Source organism: Tamandua tetradactyla, chromosome 7 (genome assembly GCF_023851605.1).
Source record: "Tamandua tetradactyla isolate mTamTet1 chromosome 7, mTamTet1.pri, whole genome shotgun sequence".
NCBI lineage: Eukaryota > Metazoa > Chordata > Mammalia > Pilosa > Myrmecophagidae > Tamandua > Tamandua tetradactyla.
The window spans coordinates 69,872,749-69,894,716 of NC_135333.1; positions in this window are offsets into that span (position 1 = coordinate 69,872,749).

Consider the following 21,968-nt stretch of genomic DNA (forward strand, 5'->3'; position numbering starts at 1 on the left):
TGATTTTTGATAAAGAATAAAGAAATTAAATAGTGAAAAGATAGACTTTGCAACAAAAGAGGCTGAAACAATCGGATATTCATGTGTAACAAAAAAATAAACCTCTAACTATACCTCACACCTTAAAACCAAATTAATTCATTAAATATACAAAACTAAATATGGAATTTTTTGAAAAAAAACATGGAATAAAATCTTTGTAGTCTTGAGTTGAGCAAAAATTTCTTAGATATTACTTCAAAAGCATGACTCATTAAGGGTGTGAAGTATGAATTTGGATTCCTCAAAATTACAGACCTATGCTCTTTAAAAACAGATGGTGTACTATAGACTGGGGAAAAATCACTGCAAGTTTCCTATTTTTTATCAAAATTCAATAATATGAAATAATAAAACAAAATTATTCAATAAATTAGGGAAAGATTTGAATGTAAATGTAACCAAAAAAGATATATAGAAGGCAAATAAACACAGAGTCTCAACCAGGAAAATGCAAATTATATCCATAATCAGACACTATCACACATCACTTAGAATGACTGCAACCAAACAATTGATTATACTAACTGTTGTCAAAAATGGGGAAAAGATGGGAATGTATACTTAAACAATATTAGATATATGGAAAGCATATGAATACATAAACAGATTCTGAACCTCAGGAATATTTAAAATACAGATATATCTTGATATCAGCAGACATCTCAGTTATATGAAAGGCATAAAGAGATTCTAATCCTCAGGAATATTCAAAATACATCTATATTGGTGATACCACCAGATATCTCTTAGAATGACTATAATCAAAACAACTGACAATATAAACTGTTCTCAGGATTTAGAGCAACTGCAACACTTATATATTAGTAGGGCCACAAAATGGTATAACCATGTGGAAAACACTTTAGAATTTCTTGAAATTTATGTATACACTCACCTTATAATTCTACAATACCAAATCCAAGATATTACTCCTGAAAAAAGGAAAACACATATTCCCACAAAAAGTTTCTGCAAATATTTCTAGTAGTTTATTCTTAATCACCGAAACGTAGTAACAACCCAAATATCTTTCCACTCATGAATTGATAGCACACTGTAGCCACCCATAAAGTGGAAGAGCACACAGTATAAAAATAAACTATTGATCAGTGCAAAACATGGATGAATTTTATGTATATTACACTGAATGAAAGAAGTCAGAAACAGGAGGCTATATACTTTATGATTCAAATTTATGGCATTCTGGAAGAGGCAAATCTATAGGACCTCAGAGATAAACAGTCTTGGCCAATGATCAGGAAAACAGAATACATTTTATCTACGAAGTATCTGCACAGATAATTTTGGGAAGGGTGATGGAAGCGTCTCTTGATTGTGTTGGTGGAAACATGAAATGACTCTTTGCTTTTGTCAAAAGACACAGAACTGTGTGTTATAAGGAATAAATATTTCTGAATGTAAGTTAAAATTAACCTTAAAAAAGGATTTGAAATTTTCTTCTGCAATTATATTCCTTATTTTTAAAATTTTCCACCTCATACATGTAAAGGCTGTAGAAATCCAAGATAACATTTGATAAGTAAATTAATAAATAAGAAACAGGCTTTGAACTGTTAAAAAAAGCTGAAAAATTATCAGTCTTCATCTAGAGATATGAATGAAGCTGATCTTGATAGGATTAAGGGAAAACAGAGTACTTGGTAAAGGATGATAGGACATGTATATTCAAACTTCAGCCTCAGTGCAAGACCAAAGGGAATGATGTTTATTTGGTGCAAAATTTATATTTCGGGTAGCGCATTATCTAATTTAACTTTAACTTGTATGGTCAGTTTACTTGAATACCATAATTACATGGAATGTTGAATATGGAGTGAGATCTTGTTGGTTTGCATGGGTTAGTGTGATGCCCTGATATATCCCAGAGTAATTTGGACAGAGAATAAACAGGTATTTGCAAAGTCCCCTTAGGGGACTGAGGAGGAAGGAGGAAATATTCAACTTCCCTATCTGGGGAATTCCTGATATTCTCACAAGCAGTAGGGATAACCTATTCAATAGGCTGAGCCTTCAGCATTGGGGCTCATCCCTATGAAGTTTATTCCTGCAAAGGAAAAGATAAGCCTACTTGGTAATTAAAAAGATTCACCAACAGAGTCCTCTTTTATTGCTCACGTGTGGCCTCTCTCTCTAAGCCAACTCAGCAGGTGAACTCCATGCCCTCCCCACTAAGTGGGGCATGACTCCCAGGAGTGTAAATCTCCCTAGCAATATGGCACCTGATTCTCAGGGATGAGCCAGGACCTGGCAAAGGCTTGTATAAAGCCTTCTTGACAAAGTGGGAAGAGAAAATAAGACAAAATGAAGTTTCAGGGGCTGAGAGATTTCAAATATGTGTGAGAGCTTATCCTGGAGGTTAGTCATATGCATTATATAGCTATCCCTTTTTAGCTTACGGTGTGTTCCAGGTCCTAGAGGTAAGTACCTGAAACTGTTGAACTGTGTTCCAATAGCCTTGACTTGAAAATGATTGTATACCCACACAGCTTCTACAATGCGATTGTGTAATTGAGAAAACTTTGTGTCTGATGCTCCTTTTATCCAGGGTATGGACAGATGAGTAAAAAACATGAGGATAAAAAAATAAATAAATAAGGGAAGACAAAGGGTGAAAATTGGTAGATTGAAATACTAGTGGTCAATAAGAGGGAGAGGTAAGGGGTATGGAAACTATGAGCTCTTTTTTCTTTCCTTTTATTACTTTTTTGGGAGTGATACAAATGTTCTATAAATCTTCATGGTGAAGAATAAGCAACATATGATATGTGAGCCACTGATTGTATAATATAGTTGGACTATATGTGGGTGGATATTTATCAATAAAATTATTTTAAAAAGTAATAGGCTTTTAAACAAATGAAAACTGATAGAATTAATTAATAGCAGGCACGTATTAAAAGGAATATTCAAGGGAGATCAACTCTAGTCAAAATGGCAGAGTGAGATGCTTCAAAATTCTGATGCCCACAATGAAGTTTTAGATTACTAGCAAGAGCTGGCTAAAATATCCTACTCAAAGTTCCTGAAAACAGTTAAAGAACTACAACAGGAGGGCAGCTACCAAATCAATAAAAAAGCCCAGTTAAACTCCTGATTCCCTGGCTACTCATCCTTCAGACTTCAGCTTGCAGAGGTGGCCCATGCTCCCAGTGCATATCTACTGTTCCAATTTGGAGGGCGCAGAGTGACCCTCTGTGCAAGTTTGAAAATATTATGTACCCCAGAAAAACCGTGTTTTTAATCCTGATCAATCTTGTTGGAGCAGCTGTTTCTTTAATCCTAATTTAATATTGTAGTGTGGAACTTCTGATTTGATTATCTTCAGGGACACATGGCATGCCCAATTGTGGATTTGACCCTCTGATTAGAGGGAGATGTGACTACAACCATTCCAGTTGGGTCTTGATTAATTTACTGGAATCCTTTAAAAGAGGAAACATTTGGGAAACAGTTAGAAACAACAGAGCTGACAGAAAATTCAGAGAGAGCTGACAGCTAGAGGACAGAGACATGGATTAATGGAGATGCTTGAAGCCCAGCAGATGTGGCCATGAAATGTCAAGCAAGCCAGAACCTGGAGAGAGATAAGGGAAGCCAAGAGATGAAAGCCAGTTCCGGAAAAGCAAAGTGAGGAATCTCCACAGGAACAGAGGCTGATAGCAACAGAGCCCAGGAGCAAGGGACTAGCAGACTCCCAGCCTTTCTTGAGTTAAAATATCTTTCCATGGATGCCTTAGTTTGGACATTTTCATAAGATAGAACTGTAATGATGTAGCTTATTAAATTTCCATTTTGAAATTTGAAAATTTCCAGTTCTGGTATACTGCATTCTGTCAGCTTCCAAAGTAATACAGATTTTGGTACTGAAGAAGTGGGGTGCTGCTTCAGTTTGCAAATGCTAAACATGTTGGAATGGGTTTTTAAATGGATAAGAGGAAGATTCCGATGGAACTGTGAGAATTTAAATTGGGAAGGCCTGAACTGCTTTGAAGAAACTGTTGGTAGAAATATGGATTCCAAAGATACCCCTGCCAAGGCTTTAGACAGAAATAAGGAATGTGCCATTGCAAACTGGAAGAAAGGTGACCCTGTTTTAAAGTGGTGCAGAAGCTTGCAAGATTGTGTACTGCTGTTGGATGGAATTTGAATTTAAAGGCAACAACCTAGGACAGTTAGCTGAGGAGATTTACAAAATAAATGTGGAAAATATCTCCTGGTTTCTCCTTGTTTATAGTAAAATGTGAGAGGAAAGAGATACATTGAGAATTGAACCCTTAGGTGCAAAAAAAACCAGAAATCGTTGGTCAGGAAAATTATCGGCTTCCAGAAAGTGAGAACCCAATGGGTATGTCCTCACATGAGCATTTAAGCAAACTTGGAAGCAGTCATCCATTTCAGAAAAAGCCAGGATTGGAAACTGAGTTATCTAGAAAGGATTTATGAAAAGTCCTTTGATCTGATGGGCATGATCTCTGCATATTGCATTATAAAGCAACAAAAGTGTTGTGGAATATGTATAAATAGAACTACTGCCAGCCTAGAGTAAATGAGACAGAAAAGAGACAAAGTGAAAGAAAAATATCTTCAGAGGCAAAATTGTGGAAGATAAGGTCTTGAGCCAGAAAGTGTCAGACCAGGAGAACAGACACACCCATCCATGTGGAAAAAATGAGTTTACCCTGGAAGTAGAGGGTGGGCCTTCAGTCTCAATACTTAGGAATGGTGGTGCCCCCTAAGGATCAGAGAGTTTGGAACACATAAATGGGGGATTATGGGGAAGCCTGGCTGCCACTCCATTATTCTGAAGGGGACAAGTGTGTGCCGTGGAGATGGCAGAGAGCCCAGGTACAGACTCAATGTACGGAGAGGGTGAAGCCAAGAAAAAGGTGGTCCCCTCAATGAGTCCCAGTATTGCATCATACTCCAGTATTTGGAGAGAGAGCAAGGCCAATGCTTGCACCCTTGGAAAGGGTTAGACTGCCACTTTCTAAAGCCCCAAGGATAAATGATTTTTCCATTTTGAAATTAAATGGAGTTTGCCTGGAAAGTTTTCAGAACTGTTTGAGTCCAGTGACCCCTGTGTTCCTTCAGATTTCTCCCTATGGAAATGGAAATATGTATCCTGTGACTCTTCCTCCTTTGTATATTGGCAGGAGACAACTTGTTCTGAGTTTTACAGGTCCAGAACCAGAAGAAAATTTTTGACTTAGACCAAACTTGCAGCTGATCCTGATGAGATTTTGTACTGGCTATAATTTTTTATTATATTTGCATTGTTACTGAAATGTTTTAAGACTTTGTGTTATGGTGATTGATTCAAGTATTTTGTGTATGGAAAAAAATGTCTTTTCGGGGTCCAGAGAGTGTAATGTGTTGGGTGGAAAATATTATGTACCCCAGAAAAGCCATGTCGTAATCCTGATTCAATCTTGCGGAGGCCACCATTTTTCTTAATCCTGATTCAATATTGTACCATGGAACTTTAATTAGATTATCTCAAGAGAGATGTGGAATGCCCAATTGTGCTTGTGACCCTTTGATTAGAAGGAGACGTGACTATACCCATTCTCAGACTCTCAGAGGTGACTCAGCTGAGCTCTGTGCACACAGATTAATAAAGCTTGCTTCCTGAAACTTCAGAGTCTCGATCCTGGTTCTTCTAGTATTTCATGTAACATTCCTGGAGGTTTGCAGCCTTGTCCCTGGTTTCATGCAACAAACAGATGCTTCAGAGTGAAAATTCCAGGGACAACACATTAAAATATCAACATATCCAAGTTTCAACAAGAGGTCACAAAACATGAAAAGAAGTAGGAAATGATGATCCAAGCAAAAATAAAATTAAAGCCTCAGAAACCATGAATGAGGACCAGAATTTGGCCACCAAAGAAATATTTTTTTTTTTTAAAAAGAATATATGTAGGGTTTTTGGAGATGGGAAAGTTTGAAGAATGGAATCTGGTGAGGGTACTGGAATATTTGTGCTTGTGATTAATCCCAGTGATGGTACGCTTGAGAGGTGTTGAAATGGCAAATTTGTGCTGTATAGAGTTTCTCACAATAAAAGAAAGAAGTACATTAAGGGGAGTTCTTACCAAAGAAGAAGGATGTTACCACATAGAAACATGGAAATACAGTGGAACATGAGGAATAGCGGAAAGTAAAATCATATGCCTGAATGTTGAGTACTCAAAGCAATAATTGAAGTTACTTAGTAGATGAAAAAGGCATTATGCCACCTCTAGGCTTACCAATAAGAACAGTAAAACGATTCAAATGAAAGAAGTTAAAAGGGAGAAAATGAGAAAATAAATTTTTATTATTTAAAAAGAGTCAAGAAGGGCAGGCCATGGTGGCTCAGCAGGCAGAGTTCTTGCCTGCCATGCCAGAGTCCTGGGTTCGATTCCTGGTGCCTGCCCATGCTGAAAAAAAAAAAAAGGGAGAAAAAAATTTAAGAAGAAAAAATAAACGTGCAGGTGTAGAGGCAGCTGTAGAAAGACCTGAGCCTGGGGAGGTGAGCAGAGGTTGGGGTTCCAGTTCATGCGTGTGAAGAGTCAAGCATGAATGTACGACTGGATGACTAATTGGCAGTGCCTAGTGCCAGTGACTGTGAACGTGCTTGACAGGTTGCAGGAAGCCTGTGTGTGAATGGGAGGGGAGTTTTGTGATTGGCAAGAGTGAGGTGCTGAGGGATGTATGTGGCTATGACATGTGACTGAGGATGTCTCTGTGCATGTGTGCATCTCCTGGCACTATAGAAGACATGTCAATTGGAAAGGCTGACATGTTCCATGTCTCTGAGAAACTTTTCTTATGAGAGCCTCCACCTTCCCTCCCCCAACCACCAGAAGCCTAACACGCACCAAAGTTTAACTTCCTGGGAAGAAGCTGAGTGGGGTCCCTTTTACTAATGCATTTCTTGTCTCCCTATCTGAGGGGGCAGGGCTCAGGAGACATCTCCATTTCTATGGCACAATCAAGAGTAGAGACCATGGGGCCTGAGTATAGAGGACATTTTGGGATTCTCCAAGGATCCAGAAGAGAAAACCTTTCAACTGGGTAAGTCTGAATAAAAGAATGACCCTTTTGCTGCTTTTTTAGTAGGACCTCAGCAGTTATTTTAATTTTTATTAAACTATCAGAGACTTTTTATATATCATTATACTTTGATACTTGGGAATAAGATGAAGACACTTAGGCACAGAGCAGTTATGTACTTATTAATAAGTAGAAGAGAAAGGATACAGATAAAGGACAGGCTGACTCCAGAGTTCCCCTCTGTATCAATTCTTATACAATTCCCACAATAATCACCTGAGTTCTCAGGGCAAAGCCCTTGTCCACATGAGAAGCCAGGAAGAAGTAGAGGTGATAGGAACTGAGTTTCTTAAAATCATGTCTCAGGAACACTTCTCAACATCTCAAGAATACTCAGATTCCTTAGAAACTATTGTGGAGGTTTAAACTGAGCTCATCAGGGTTTCACGGTTATGGCCATAGATTTCTCCAAAGATGAGTGAATATGGCTGTACTTTGCTCAGAATAGTTTGTAAAAGAAAGTGATGCTGGAGAATTGCAGGAACCTGGAGTCGTTGGGTCTTTGTACTTCTCATCTAAACGTGAGCTCCTTATTGGAGCAAAGGAAAAAGCTCTGGATGGTGAAAGGAGAGATGACAAGAGGCCTATGGCCAGATTTGGCTACCAAAAATTATCACCAAAGCCAGATACTTATGAAGAAAAATTAACCCAGGCAGTGCTAATGGAAGACTTACAAGCCATCGCCTTGAATGTTCTACATTAGAAAAAACTGGAGGTGTGAAGATCTGTATGAGAGGGAGTTGTCTGTCCCATAGGAAAGAGAATATATAACTTTTGACACAAATCATAAAAGTTTTAAAAATATCAATTGAAAAAAAATTGAAGCGAGTTTATATAGAAAAGAATCTTTTGAATGCAATGACTATGAGAAAATTTCAGTCATATCTTAACATTTACTACTCATCGAAGAATTCATACCAGAAAGAAGCCCTAGGAATGTTTCAAATTTGTGAATGTCGTGTGGCAGAGTGCTCATCACATTCAATATCAGAGAGTTCACACCAGAGAAATACCTTATCAATGTAAGCAGAGATGTAAAGCCTTAAGCCAGCTTGACTATGTTGATCAACACCAGAGAATTCACACTGGAGAGAAACCTTATGAATGTAAGGAAAGCGATAAGGCCTTCAGACAGATGACATATAATTGTGAGTATCTTTATGAATATTCTGAAAGTGAAAAGACCTTTTGCAATGGCTCATACCTTGTTAAACAACAGAGATTTCACATTGTCAAAAGACCATATGAATGTAGAAAGACTTTTAGACAGAGGACATCCTTTTTTGGTCATCAAAGACTTCTTACTGTCAAGAAACCTTATGAATGTAATTTTGGGGGCAAAGCTTCCATGATTGTACATCCCTTACTCTATATCAGGGAACACACTCAGGAGGGAAACCTTATAAGTGTAAAGAATGTAACAAAGCCTTCAGATTGGCCATCTTACACAATACAAGAGAATCTATACAGGAGAAAGTCACCATGAATGTAAAGAATGTGGGAAAGATTTCAGGCAGTGTATATCATTCTCATCATCAGTGAATTCATATTGGAGAGTCACCCTCAATCATTCCCTCGTTCTCACTCCCATACCATCTCTAGCCTCATCTCCTGAATACCTCTAGAATCTGTTCACTTTTTTTCTAATTTATATCCCATCATTGCAGTCCAAGACATAATCATCCCATGAGAATTTCTGCAAGTGGTGCAACCAATTTTTTTCCTCTATCTCCTTTCAGGAGCATTTTTAACACAGTAACCTGATTAAACTTAAAACAAAAACTTATATACATATTGCTTCTACCCACTAAATTATAAAATATATAGAGCAAAAATGGAATAAATGTAAAGTAGAAATAGACAAATCCACAATCATAATAGAAGATTTTAACGTCTTCTTCAATGGCTAATATAACAAATACACAAACAAAAAACAAGCTTCACAATAAAAATAAATATAAAAATATCAAATGTACTTCTCTCAATCGGCTAGAAACAAAATTTAAAACAAATATTTAATGTGATGTTCCTCTTACACTTGATCAATAACATTACACATTTGTAAAGAAATCAATGAAAGATGTGTAAGGCTGGAGATATATCATGATCATGGATTGGAAAAGTAAATGTTATACAACTGTTGATTTGTCCCAAATTAATCTATAAATTCAGTGTAATTCCAATAAAAATTACAAATTTTTTTTGAAGTCGACAAACTAATCACAACATTTTCATATGAATGCAAAAGACCAAGAATGAAAAGGCACTCTTTAACAAGAATAACAAAACTGAGTAAATTGCCAGATACTCAAACCTACTATAAATTTACACTAATTAAGACAATGTAAATTTTAAGCAAGCACAGACAAAATGACTATTGGAGCATAGTAAAGAGTTCAGAAACAGATCCACATATACAGAGATACAGAGTCAGCTAACTTATTACCAAAACTGGGAGCCATAGAAAAAGCATTAGGGAGGGTATATTTTATAAATGAATTGTGCTGGGTTAGTTGGATTCTGCAGTAGAAAAAAAAATTATCTTGGTCTCCTACCTTATAGCACACACACAAATGAATTTCAAATGTACTGCTGATTTAAATCACAAATATGAAGCAATAAAATGCTCACAATAAGTCTGGAAAAAAGCTTCACTACTGTGAAGTTAGCAAAAAGTTCTCAAAGAGACACAAAGCAGAAACAAACAAAATAATAAGTTAGGCTTTTGAAGTTAAGAACCTCTGTTAATCAAAATGACCTTTAAGGAAGAAGTACGTCAGACTACAGAGCAAGAGAAGATATTAATACATATATCAAGCAGATTTTGTAAAGATTTCTATAAATTAATGTCAATAAGAAAAAGGCAGACAATAAACAGAAAAAAGGCAGAAGACTTGGGCACAATTTCATAAATGTGACACCAAATTGCAAAATTAACATTTGAAAATAGATTTGTTGAATGAATGAATGAATGAGTGAATAAAATATTGAATTACCATGCGACAATGAAAAAAATGAGACAGCTCTTTTGTGCTGATATGGAGCAATTATATATAACATAGCTTAAAGTATGCTATTGCTGTTGTTACTTGAAACACTAAATAAATAAATGAGTCCATGTTCGTACTTGCCTATTTCCGTGTAGATGTAAATTATCACCAGAAATATATATGAGAAACTATTACTGAAATTACTTGGGTCTGGGAAGGGAAATTTGACAGATCACAATGAGGATTTACTGACAAAGTAACTAGAATGTAGATGATATGTATTCAGTATATAAAAAAGGATATTTTGGGATGCATTACCCATTTAAAGCTGCAAAAGGCAAAGATGATGGAATATTTAAATAACTAAAAATGTAACCAACAAACAAAACATTTGAACATTTTTCACTCAAATGTAATTTTTCCATTAATCATAGCAAAAGGATAAAAATCCTTGAAATAGTTCATATAATAAAGAATGAGCCTCCTCTGAAATTTTATGAAATGTTCAAATTATCTTGGAGAAAAAAATTAGAGGAAATAGAGTAAATGTGTAAGCCTGATTTGATTCTGCTTTCCATACATAGCACAGTAGAAGCAGCTATATATCTAGAGAAAAACCTATCTAATGAAAAGAGTATTTTTTAAATGAAATAACTTGAATACATGCTGCACATTTGTCCACTTTCATTTTAAAAACACTGTTTATGCTCTCTAGACCCTAAAGAATGAAAAAACCCCTGTACAATGACATATATGGATCAGAATATGAGTCCTTTCAAAAGTCTGTATGCTTCTGAAAATTCTTTGTTATACATTTTAGTTTTTTCCCAAAATAAGAAAATATCAAATGAAAGTCAATGAATTTTCAAAGATGTATAAAAACTAAAGGTTCAATATACTGATTGAATATGTTTGTGTTTTAATATCTAATTTCTTAAATATTATGGAAAATTTTAAGATGAAAATATTTCACTACAAAGACTGAAATAAAGAACTTTCTGAAACTTATTGTGTTAAAAAATTTTTGTTAAAAAATAGCCACTTTTTCTCTAATTTCAGGAAACTGACACCAAAATCATTAATCTAAAAACTGAGTGTACGTTTCTATGCCAGTGCCCTGGGAAAATAAAAGTATGAGTTTTGCTACCTGCCACGGATGAGAAGTCAAACTCGTAGTTCCGTCCAATGTCTCTCCTTCCAGTTTTAGTGCGAGTTTCTCATGAAGTGAATGAGCAACAGCATACACAGCAGTGTAGACATTGTAACTCTGGTGTGACATGTTCATGTCCCAAAGATGAAGAGGTAGACTGTCCAGGGTGCCATTTTGTTCACATTGTTTCAATACCCTCATCAGCTCCTCATCTAAATATGTACATCCAAACATTACAGACCACACATCCTGAATAAATATATCATGAGGATATTTTGAAGGCTGAATACCATGGAGAAAATCTTGAAAACCAGGAATCTCATCTATATGAGGAGAAAATGATAAACCTCCTTCAAAGTATATGCAACTTAAACTTTGTCTAAATGGTAATGTAGCTATATCCCAATCAGAAGTTGTGATCCAGACATTACCATATGGAGGATTGCAAAAGATGTTATATATGAATCTCATAAGAGAATATGTATCACCAAATGTAATAATAACAGCTATGTTTGTGAATCTTTTATAAAAGAGCAGACTGTCTAATTCATACCTAACAGGAAACTCTGGAATTCTCTCTATAAAAGCAACACAAAGTCCATTGTTGACTCTGTCATGTCCCTGAGGAATGCTTCCCCTCTGAGGTCATCAGGAACCACAAGGCCAACCCAGACCCAACCAAAATGCAGCAGTAGTCAAACAATCCCCTTAAACAGAGCTGTAGTGCTCACAGGAAACTGGTAAAGAGACTGGAACTGGACTCTATTCTGGAGACTGTGATCAAAGGGACCATAGCTGATCTAAACAGAGCACAAAGTTACTGATGTTTCTTCATAAAACACTAGTTATCTTACCTCTTGCATGCACTGTGGAAGAACTGAAACAAAATGAATAAACAATTTTACTCAGAAATAGCAATACATTGCATCTCATTCATCACTTAATTTTCACTGATCAAGTTTATGTACCTAATTTTTACTGTGTACACTGCATATACACTTGCTATAGCTATAATTCTCTTGACATTCCCTCATGAAACTACTCTTTCCGGATTTTTCCCCACTTGTCTTGCAATTTTTTAAAACTGAGTCACTGATTACTTCTAAGTTGCTAAATCAAATGACCAAATATTAAATCTCATTTTACTGAATCTACCACTGTTGTATAACACCGTTCTCCTTGAAACATTTTCCATAATTGGTTTCTGGGATTCTTTTCCTGAATTTATTTTGAGGATATGGCATTCATAATCAGTCTTTATTGAGGTTTCCTCATAGCCTGAACGTCGTAATGCCTGAGTGCCCTTAAGTTCAGACCAAGATCTTTTGTCTTAAAAAATTTTGAATGATCTTATTTAGCCTCATTTATATATCCTCCAGATCTATAAGGGCAAACTCGAGGCCCTTATAACCACTGTTTTGTCAAATATCTAAATGTGTGTGGCTAATAGGCCTTTCACACTTATCAGCTGCAAATCCATGACTATGTACTTAGCCAATAAATATTTGACCAGGTGAGTGGATGAATGGAAGGTTTCAACATTTAATATTTGAAAAATGCAAAGCAATAGATACGTTAAAAATTATCGATGAATGTCAGATTTTAGGTAGATGGCACAAAAGCATAAAGATTAGATTGAGATGTGAAAAATAATACAATATATGCTTTCATATGAGCAGTGGTTACAAATGAAAGAAAAAAACACAATTTTGATATTTGCTGAAAGCTTGATTTGGGTAGATGGAACTTAAGCTAGTATAGCTAGATTTATATTTGTTTGAAATATTACAAATAAATAAATTTTAAAAATCAAATTATTCATTTAAAAATATGTATTTGAAAAATGTGGAAAAAAGACTTAATTTATCTAAGAAGGTTTGAAACATTCATTAGGGGGAAGGGCAAAGAGGATGATTTTGAAAATCAATAATAATGGGATAAAAGTACATACATGCCATTACATAAGCAAAATATAAGATACAAATACATAAAAGAAGAAATAAATATCCTTCGTAAACATAAAGAAATTCAAAATAAATAGGAAAAAAATGTTAATACCAGAAACCAATTGGCAAAAATTTTAAAAATAGTCCCCCACTAACAGCAATGAAGGAAAAAGCAGTTTTGTATGCAAAAGCAACTGCGGACCAAATACACTGGTAATTTCTAAATGGTGATTTTATAATTCCAGATTAAGTCTTACAAATATATATGATAACCTTTGATGCAAAAATGTCACTATTAGGAAAATATATGAAGGAAATTATCTTTGATTAGTAAAAGAGTTTTTTTTAGCTCAATGTGAACTGAAACAATATATATAATACGAGGAAATTTAAAACAACCTAGATGTCTAACTAGAAGGAATCAGTAAATTACATTTTTAGAATAATATTGTTGCCTTTAAAATTATTTTAAATCAGAATAATTGATCATGAGTAGAAAATATCCATAAAATACAGTTGAACAAGAGAAGAAAACAATTTATAAGTAGACTCCCCATTTCATCAATATGTTTAAGATGATCTACAATTATATGGGGAAAAAAAGTAGATGCTAATCCCAATAAATATTAGCAGTTATTCTTCTTGACTGGTGAGATTTTCCATTATCATCATCTATTTCTATGTACTTTACTCCATTTTTAGTTTTTCAAAATGGAAATTTTCTTACACAAAGACAATTCTATAATACGGATAAATTGTATTGTACAGAAAAAGAATAAGTAAACAACATTTTTAAGAAGTCACATACCTTTTCAATGAAAAAATTTTATTCGGCAGTTAAAGATTTATTTCTACATTTCACCTTAGTCCAGAATTCTTTATTTACCTGTGGGACATTGTAGAGACTGAGGATTCTGGAGCTCTGTGTTGATATTCCTGTTGAAACTCCTCCGATCACAGCCACCAGCCTGTTTCCCTTCTCAGCCCTACAATTATAATTAGGAACTGGCGGACTCTCTCCTGATAGCAAAGCCATAGAACTCTCTGTGGCTTTCATCTCAATAAAGTCATCATTGAAGAGATAGAATCCCAGAGACATATTGAATAATAAATTAGGTTCTTTGTTGATTTGTTCAATAGCAAAAACATGGCTAGGAGATGCTGGTAATGTTTAGTAAGGTCCCTGGAATGCAAACAGGAGAAGATTTTTTGGACTTTGATTTCCTAAGAGCGTAAAATTTATGTCAAGAGAGCACATGATAATCTAAGAAAAAAGAGAAATTAAGAGGGTGCCCTATGTTGAATAATGTTGGGAAATTTGGTGTCTAGAAAATCATATTGTGCCACTTTCGGCTTTTCAATGTATAGCTTAAGGGTGAGAAAGAAAATTAAGGGAATCAAGGCATTTGGAAATGTCACCACAAAATTCAGAGTATCAAGTATTCCTGCCCTAGGTAACAGGATATATTGAAGGGAAATATTCAGAGAAAAGATTTTGACATACTCAAACAGGAGTAAAAGGAAAAGTTCTTAACGCAATGCCCTTAGTCCTTTTATGAACAAAAATAATCAACAATTAATGGCTTTGTAAAAATGCTTTCTTCACATTTCCATTCCTTTCTGTACGCAATGGCCTTAGATGAAGTCATACTTACGCATGAACATAACTTTCTATACCGAATTTATCGTGAAAGCCAAAGTTGCTTCTGATGTCACCAGCAGTCAGTCTTAGAGAAAAGAGTCCACCAATAATGAAGTCCCCATTTTGATAGTAGCGAGGAAAAGCATGTGCATTTACTGACCCCATAGGATTGTGCTCCTGGGACACAGAGAAGAGAACAAACAGCAGAAGAAAAACAACAGGTAATTTCATATTAACATTAAGTTAACTTGTAAAATCCTAGAAATACTTTCTATTGGGAATTCTTGGTATAAAGGACACAATCATTCAAGTACTTGTTCAGACTGTACTCAGAACAAGAGCCTCCACAGTTGGTGTGGGACAAGTTTATAAAGCATTTGCTTGGTCTTGCTGCAAAATCAGTTATGTAAACATTCCTTTGCTTTAGGCAGGTGTGTTTGCTCTGCACCTGCTCAGCCTTCAATTCACTACCATTCACAGTCAGTGGATCTCCAAGGGCTGACTAACCGCCAGGTTCGCACCTAGTATCCTGATTCTATTAAGAAAATCAGTTAATCAAAACAAATTTGGAATTTAGTAAAACTCTTAGGGATTTTGTGTTCTCAGTAGGTTCAAGATTATTAGGAATTCCCAAGGAGCCTCATCTAGACAGTGTCCTCATTATTACAAATGTTTACTGAGGTAGGAAGTAACAGAGATCGAGAAGAGGTTAATGAAGTGTGTAGTTGAGTAAAGCTGCTCCTTTTTGCCTTTAATTATTTAAGGCTTATGAAGTCTCAGAGGAAAGAAGAATAATTAAGATTATATTGCTGCAAAAGTGAAGCCAAAGCACATTCATTAGGCATGACATATTTTCTAAAAATTTTCACAAAGCCATCTCTTTCTTTCTTTCTTTCTTTCTTTCTTTCTTTTTTTTTTTTTTTTGCTGCATGGGTGGCAACAGGAATCGTACCTGGGTCTTTGGCATGACAGGCGAGGTTTCTGCCTGCTGAGCCACCATGGCCCACCCATTTATTTCATTTTTCATGTGCTGAGTATATGATGCGCCTATGGATAATGTGTTGGTTTCTCGCATGATCGAATACAGTGGCTATTATAACAGAAGAAATAGTTGTGCAGAGAGATTTTCTTACTGCGAGGAAATGCAATAGTGCTTCAGCAAAGAAATGGCATCCTAGGTATGTAGTTGATAGAGACTAAGTTGGTTATGCATGCAAAAGATAAAGGACAGATGTTCTTCCAATGTTCTGCTAGTTAAATTTTCTTATTTTCCTGTTTTTTGGGACAAAGTTTGTGTTGCACATGTGATGGTTAGGTTCATGTGCCAACTTGGCTTGGTGCTGGCATTCAGATGTCTGGTCAAACAAGCACTGACCTAACCATTACTGCAAGATATTTCATGGACTTAAATCATCAGTCAGTTGATTGCATCTGAGGCTGATTACATCTATGATTAACTAAGGGGAGTGTCTTCCAAATGAAAGATGTATATTCAAATCAGTCGAAAACTTATAATGGGCAGTGACAATTTCAGCAGTCCAAAGAGAGACCTTCATTTTCTTCTTTAGCCAGCCAGCCTCTCTTGAGGAATTCGTCAAAGACATTTATCATTATTGCCAGCTCATGGTGTGCCCTACAGAATTTGGACTTATGCATCCCCACAGTTGTGTGAAACACTTTCATAAAATCTCATATTTATAGGTGTCTCCTGTTGGTTCTGTTTCACTAGAGAACTCTTACTACTACATCTTTGGTACCAGGATTGGTTCTTGAGAAAAAGAATCTTAAAAATGCATTTTTGCAATAAGTGTTCTACTTTTATTAGATCCAAAGGCATTAATGATACTATTTCCAGTAATCACAATGATGCTGATGTCCAAAGCATGAGCTGGCAAAAGTGATACACAAAATATCATCATTTGATTCTGCTAATCACATTCTTACGTGAGTCAAGGCTTTCGGTGACAGTGCTTTTGTGGGGTTGATAGGTGTACTGATGTTGGCTAGTTGTTCTTAGACATGCTGTTTACATTTATAAAAGAAAGAGATGAGCAGAAAGGTTCAAATTTGCAACTTAAATGCTGTATGAAAGTTGTAAAAGTTTCTACGTGTATCCTGAAAGAAACTCTTAATTCCTGTGGTCACAGATCTGTAATCTCTGAAAACCAGACCCAGAGTATAATTGTGAGTCACAGATTTATAATGTAAACTAAATTCTCAGCCTTGCAGGGTGTCTGCTGTTAAAGTAAGGGCATATTTGGAAAGGAATGGGGTCCTGAAATTGGGAGGAAACATATGGATTGATAATGATGGCAGTAGGGACGTTGAAACCCTGGATTCTGTTGAGTCTTTGATAGATAAACCTGTTATGGTTTCCCTGAGGCAATAGCTGCCCAACCTCTAGCCTGCAGTGAGAAGACAGCTTCTGGACCTCTAGTCTACCCTGAGGAGTCTGCTATCCAACCTCCACCTGCAGAGATTAACCCCTTCAGTGCTTGATAAAACTGTAAGCACCTTCCCTGAAGAAACAGCCCTTAACCTCTGTATGGAGGGATTAATCTTGTTTTACCAGACAAAAGGGGACTTGAATGCCCTGAGATATTTAGCTTAAAGACACTCTACTCTTCTTGTGATCCACCCCAACCAGTCACCATTTCTTCAGGACCTATAATTAGACTCAAGTCCTAACAGGCCCTGAAAAGTTGAGGTACAAAATGTGACCCATGAGGAGGTATGTTATACTGCAAAAGAATTGCATGAGTTTTCCTATTTATATAGGCAGAAAACAGGACAATATGTGTGGGAAAAGATAATATTAGGGGTGTGGGATAATGGTATAAGAAATATAAAGCTGGGTTTGGTTGAATACATTGATATGGACGGACTAAACAGAGATTGTGGATTCAATAATGTAGCTTGAGGGGATAGAAAGGGTGTTAACAGTTCACTTGGTTGGTTGGCTGAAACATGGATCAAAAGGTGGCTGACATTACTTGAGGTTGAGATGTCAGAACTGCCTTGGTATATTCTAAATGAGTGGAGTCAAAGAAGAGAGGTTAGAATATTAGAGTGCATTTATCTTGGAAGACCTGCTCTCACACACCCAGGATACATCTTTTACCAGGACTGTGAGGAATAACATTGAGAGATTAGGTCCATTATTGCTGAAAAGCTCTGTAGTCACCCTTCTCTGTAGGTCAGTATTAGTGTGGGAACTGCTGTCACTGAGCTGGAATCCCTAAACAACAATGATCAGATCCCAAGTTGGCAGAAGCCATGTGCTAGCATATAATTACGAAAGACAAGGTGAGTGTGGCTACCATAATGGACAGCAGACTCAAAGCAGCAGTCAGTATAATCTTACACACAGAGACTTATATTGTGGGCTAGTAGATCATGGGGTACCTAGGATTAAAATAGAAGGGCAGCCTACTAAATTCTTATTTCTATAAGCAGAAGAGTTCAAAGTTAACAAAATTCTAACTTAAATTACAAAAACAAAAGTCACAGTCCCTTATTAATTCCCACACTTAAGACAGCTTATGGATCCAGAGCCCCATGAATGAGGGCAAAGTCAGGTATCCTTGAGAGGGACACTGCTACAAAGCCCAATATTTATACTGTTAATCTTCCCAGCCTTCCCCAAGAAGACCTACCACCTTTTACCAGTGTAACTGGGCATTGGAAGAAAGGCTATGAGCAGTTACTTCAGGAATTATTAGACACTGGCCTCAGAAGTGACATTAAATCTGTGAGGCCCAAAATGTCACTCTGGCGTACTGTCAAAGTAGTATGAGGGCAGGTGATTGATGGATTATTAGTTCAGGCTTGTCTTACAGTGGGTCCGCTGGGTCCCTGGATCCACTCTTTGGTTATTCCCCTATTCTGGAATGCGTAATTAGAATAGATGTACCCAGCAACTGGCAGAATCCCCAGATTGTTTCCCTGAATGTGGATTGAAGGATATTACAGTAGAAAAGGCCAATTGTAATCCACTAGAACTGCCCCCTACATAGCAACATATTAAATCAAAAGCAATACTGTATATCTGAAAGGATTACAGAGATTAGTGCCACTTTTACAGACTTGAAGAATGCAGAGGTGGTAATTCCTACCACATCCCCATTCAAATCTCCTATTTGGCTTGTGCAGAAAACAGATAGGTTTTGGAAGATGCAGTGGATTATTGGAAATGTATCCAGGTGGTGACTCCAATTTTGGCTGCTATTACAGATGTGGTATCATAGCTTTGGTAAATCAAGCAATTCTGTGGTATCTGATATGCAGCTATTAATCTGGCAAATGATTTTTTTTCAATACCTGTTAGTAAAGACCACCAGAATCAGTTTGCTTTCAGCTGACAAAGACAGCAGTATACCTTCACTGTCCTTCTTTAGGAGTATACCAATTCTACAGCCCTATGTATAATTTTGTCTGCAGGGAATTTGATCATTTCTCCCTCCCACTAGACATCATACTGGTCCATTATATTGATGATATTACATTGATTGGACCTAGTGCAAAAGAAGTAGCAACTACTATAGACTTATTGGTAAGGTATTTGCAGGTCAGAGGATGGAAGAGAAATCAAAAAAGAATACAGGGACTCTCCACCTAATAAAATTTCTAGGTGTCCATTGATAAGGAGCACGTAGAGCTATTCTTTTCAAGGTGGAGGATAAGCTGCTGCATCTGGCCCCTTCTATGACCAAAAATGAGATGTGATGCCTAGTTGTTCTATTTGGATTTTGAAGGCAACATATCCTCATTTAGGTATGCTACTCTGGCCCATTTACTGAATGACCCCAAAAGCTTCTAGCTTTGAGAAGGGACTGGAACGAGAGGAGGCTCAGTGACAGGTCCAGGTTGCTGTGCAAGTTGTTCTGCCATTTGGGCCATATGATCTAGCAGATGAAAGGTGCTGAAAGTGTCAATGGTAAAGAGAGATGCTGTCTGAAGCCTTTGGCAGGACTCTATAGGAGAATCACAATGCAGTCTCCTAAGAGCTTGGAGTGAAGCCTTACTATGCTCTGCAGATATCTACTTTCCTTTTTGAGGAATTTCTTTTAGCTTGCTATTGGACTTTAGTAGAGACTGAGCATTTAACCATGGGCCACCATGTTGCCATGAGACCTGAATTGCCTATCATGAGCTGGGTTTACCTGACCCACCAAGCCTAAAGTTTTGTGGGCATAGACATCTACTCCATCATAAAATGAAAGTGGAGTATATACAAGATAAGCCTTGAGTGATCTCTGAAAACACAAATAAGTTAATTGAGGAAGCAAACCAAATGCCTATGGCTACCACCCTGTCACATTAAGTAGCCCACAGGTATGCCCTCTTGGGAGTTCCTTGCACTCAGTTGACTGAGAAAAAGAAAACTTGGGCCTGGCTTACAGATGGCTCTGCATGATATGCAGATACCACATGAAAGTGGACAGCTGCAATACTGCAGCCCCTTTCTGGGATGTCAATGAAAGACAGGGGTAAGAGGATATCCTTCCAGTGGACAGAACTTCAAGTAATTCACCTGATTTTTCATTTTGCTTGGAAGGAGAACTGGGCAGAGGTGCATTTGTATACTGTGTCATGGGCTGTTTCTAATGGTTTGGCTGGATGTTCAAGGACTTGGATAGAGCAAGATTAGAAAATTGGTGACAAAAGGGTCTGGGGAAGAGTTACATGGATAGACCTTTCTGAATGGGTAAAAAACATGAAGATACTTGAATCCTGGGCGAATGCTCACTAGAGGGTGACTTCAGCAGAAATGGATTTTAATAATCAAGTAGATAAGATGACCCATTCTGTGGATCCCAATCAGCCTCTTCCCCCAGGCACTCCTGTCATTGCTCATTAGGTTCATGAACAAAGTTTGCATGGTGATAGTGATGGAGGTTATGCATGGGCTCAGCGACATGGACTTCCACTCACCAAGGCTGACCTTGCTAAAGCCACTGCTGAGTGACTGATCTGCCAGCAGTAGAGACTTACACTCAGTCCACAATATGACAGCATACTCAGTGTGATCAGCCTGCTGCCTGAGGGCTATATGATTTCATTGAACCACTTCCATCATGGAAGGGGCAGTAAGTTGTTGTAATAGGAATAGACACATATTTGGATATGGTTTTTTTCTCTGTATGCAATGCTTCTGCCAAAACTACCATCTGTGGACTTACAGAATGCCTTATCCACCATCATGCTATCCCCACAGTATTGCTTCTGATCAAGGAACCTCCTTCCCAGCAAATCAAGTGCATGAATGGGCACATGCTCATGAAATATTCTGGTTTTACCATGTTCCCCATCATCAAAGGCAGCTGGATTAATAGAACTTTGCAATGGCCTTTTGAAGACTAAATTACAGACTTGCAGGGTTGGTGTGATGTTCTCCAGGAGGCTATGTATCCTCTGAATCAGTGATCACTCCATGGTGCTGTTTCTTCCACAGACAGCTTTCATAGGTCCAGGATTTAAAGGGTGAAATGGAAGTGGCACTACTCACTATAACCCCCAGTGATTCATTATGCAAAATTTTCCTTCACTCCCTGAAACATTAAGCTTTGCTGGTCTATAGGTATTAGTTCCAGAAGGATGAGTGCTTCTACCAGCAGACACAACAATGATTCCCTTGAACCAGAAGTTAAAACTGCTACCTGGCCACTTTGGGCTTCTCATGCCACTGAATCATCAGGCATGGAGGGGGATTACTGTTCTGTCTGGGGTGGTTAATCCTGATTATCAAGGGAAAATAGGACTGCAACCACAGAATGGCAGCAAATAATTTTCCTGAAATATGGGAGATACCCTAGGTTGTCTCTTAACAATACCATGCACTTTGATGAAAGTCAATGGAAACCTGCAACATCCCAATCCATGCAGGATTACCAGTGGCCAAGAAATTTCATAACTGAAGGTTTGGTTCACCCCACCAGGCAAAGAAGCATGGCCAGCTGAGGTGTTTGCTGAGATTAAAGGGAACATGGAATAGATAGTGGAAGAATGTAGTAATAAATATGAACTACAACCACGTGATCAGTTACAGAAATGAAGACTATAGTGGTACAAATATCTCT